The 3,066-nt window shown below is 40.6% G+C and overlaps 1 protein-coding gene across 1 annotated transcript in view; it reads right to left on the bottom strand.

Moving 5' to 3' along the window:
* The window catches only part of STON2 (stonin 2), a 66,811-nt gene extending 63,769 nt beyond the window's left edge, over positions 1 to 3,042 (bottom strand). Inside the window, exon 1 of the mRNA XM_031065427.1 lies at positions 2,871 to 3,042. The gene's annotated coding sequence lies outside the window, so the exon portion shown is untranslated. The remainder of the gene's footprint in view (positions 1 to 2,870) is intronic.
* Positions 3,043 to 3,066: the final 24 nt, after the last annotated feature.

Below are 3,066 nucleotides of genomic sequence, written 5' to 3'. Positions count from 1 at the left end.
GTGCTCACGTATTTTCATCTATAGCTTTTTCAGAAAAGAAGAGAAATCTGGAACACTGCTGTGTGTTCCCTGGTATTGTCACAGGACTGTGTCTTTTAAATTTTTTCAATCGCAATTTCTGAAATTTTACTCCCTTTTCAGTTTTGAAAAAAATAGGACCTTCCACACCATTCACCCTATTTGAACATTTAGAAGACAGTGAAAATTGATGGCAGAAGTCAATAGGGGATACATAATCCCTTCCTGGGAAGCAGTCTCACCCACATAAGACACCTGTAGATGGATTTCTGGCCCTGTTTAAGGTCCTGGTAAAGCTTTCACCACCTACAAGGAGCAAAGATTTAATCCCTGAAGTTTCCAGATGTACAAGCTGAGTTGTATGGCTTCTAATTTCCTAGGACTCAAATTCTTGTGGTCATAATTACAGCTACAGTCTTGAAGAAAACACATGCTCATACACGACACAAACAATGACAGGCATTCCTTCCTTGAGGTTAACCACTTGTGAAGTTATTACATCCATTAGCAGAGTTCACAATCCTGTAAGAAAACATCTGTCACAAAGGACTCCAAAGAAATGTACTAAGACATCTGAGGACAAAATAATCTGGTTTTGCAGTTGAATACTTTTTTTTTTGGTAATGCAACCAATAGCTCAGATAAACCGGCCAAGAATTGCCTTTTGAAGGTTGTCCTTTCCTAGCTGAGTTTAAGTGATTGTCTTAGTTAAACACAACTTTTAGATGGCAAAGATTATGTTAGAAGACTGCCACCACCACATGAATCCCTATAGTTCTATAGCTTAGTTCCTTATATCTTTTTGGTTTTCCAGCCTCCTAAAATGAAGCTGATGGTGTTGCAAAGGCAGCCTTTAACAGGGCTTCAACAATTCAAAACTGATTCTGTCAGCTTACTTCACAAAGCCTCAGTGCAGTACCTGGGTTAAAAGCTGCATGAAGAAAGGTACTACCAGGAGCCAAGTGTCAGAGCAGAAGAGTCCGTAAACCAAGACCTTACAGCTGATGCCACCTTGGAAACTGCCTCACTGACTGGAAAAGTCACTGCTTCAGGGGCAACAGAAGCCTTGCAGAGCAAAACATCTTGAGAGGTTTGTAACACACTTAGATACCACTTGTCATCTTCACTTGCTGATGCCAGACTTGAGATAGCTGAAAATTACAGACTCTGTAAACATGGTGTATTTAGCCCACTCACAATATGGTTGTAACTCACACACAGTGTGGGTTTCCCAACCAGGGAACTGTACCAGCTGCTAGTTCTTCACAAGATAGGTGGCAAGGCAGCACAAACAAGGACTCAACATGGAGAGTTGGCCACTACTGAGATGCAGCTGTTACCTTTTTACCTTGTATCCCTTGGACTGTAATCTAAATCAACCACACAGAGTATTAATTGTGCCACTGGTGTAGTGAGGCATACAAGGAACTCAAGGAAAGCTCTGCAATTAAAGACCAAGGGATGCTGTTCTGTTCTTTATGATAATGGAAGACACAAATTATAAGAGTATACAACTAGTCAGAACTGAGATACACTGCATCATGTGAGAGAAAAAAATATCTGACCCTTTTCTCTTACTGGAAAGTTTAATGGTCACGCTCCTGATGACACTGATATTTTAAAAATAATTTAAAAGCCAAAACTGTAAAAGAGCAGAGATCACGAAAGTTGCCAGCTGTATTCCTACATATAAGGAAATCTGTATGTTAGATCTGCTAGGGAGTTACTGCTACTCACTTTGTACTTTAAAGCATCATAGGCGTATAATGAAAAGCCATTAATAATATATGGAAAAGGTCAACGATTTACCTGAAAAAAAGCATGACATAAAAAATTAATTCATAGTGAACACTGCTTTAAATTATAATCAATCAAACCTGAAAATTCTTGGAGAAGAGACAACCCAGCCATTAAGAAATGAAGTATTTAGGAAAGTCCAATGTGTTGCATAATTCCGCATAATACATCTCATGGAGATGTGGGAAACTGCTCTTTAAGCTTTTTGGTGATAACACAAACTTTATTAAAATAAACCTGTTTATCTGGACAATATTAAGGCAAAGTCCAGACCTCACTTGTCTGTGTAATGCAAGGTACGTTTCCATCCCCTTGGCAGAGAAAAGAAAAAACAAAAACAGAGTCACATGCCAGAATTAGTGAACACAATCATTTTCCAAGCAACCTGTAGTTTGAAATCTACTTGCCCAGACTAGTAATTTGCAAAATACACATTTCACAGGAGACAAGAATGATTCATATCTGATTCACAAGAAATGTCAATGTTTGCCAAATTTTTGCCTTGACAATCCTAAAAATGCCCTCAAACCAATACTGCAATATTATTCTAAGGATATTTCCCAGCAAAAGGCACAACTAAAGTATGAGAAGACATGAGCTGCAAAGCATCACCCGATCTACTCAAGCAGTTGAGCATTTTTAAAACTTTTGTGTCTCTGGAAACCTGAAGTCTCAAACAGATTAAGCCATAGGAAAGAAAAAATGAGAAAAGTTGAGGCTGATTACAGCAAATTAACCCACAAAACAATTAACAAAAATCAGTAGAGAAAAGTCGACATGCAGCACAGAAAGGATACTTAGCACATGAACTAAACAAATGGGCAGAGAGAAGGCTGTCTGATCGTGTATCAACACAAAAATCCACTTTGCATGGAAATATGTAATTTGAGCATTTTAAACCTACAATTTAACACAGCGTATTCAAACGCGACAACAGAAAGATGAGAGAGAGATTTTTGTTTGCCTTGCAATATCTGAACCGCAGAAAAGCGTTTCAAAAGCAGCACAATTCAGCGGACCCAAGCAAGAAAAAAATCCAAACCACGAGTAATTACACAGAGCAGCTGAGGGGTAGGTGGATACGAGCAGCTTCCCCGCGCTGCTGCTAATGAGCGTTAACCCTTCCGCAGCCGAGGAGCCCCGACCCGCTCGCAGGCGCACAGCCGCATATCCCGAGGGCTGCCCGGCACCGGCAGCGTCCGCGGAGAGCGGCCCTGAGGGAGCCCGGCACCGGCAGCGGCCGCGGAGAGC

This window comes from Geospiza fortis, unplaced genomic scaffold (genome assembly GCF_000277835.1).
Source record: "Geospiza fortis unplaced genomic scaffold, GeoFor_1.0 scaffold54, whole genome shotgun sequence".
Lineage (NCBI taxonomy): Eukaryota > Metazoa > Chordata > Aves > Passeriformes > Thraupidae > Geospiza > Geospiza fortis.
This window is presented reverse-complemented; position numbering and strand designations above follow the sequence as displayed.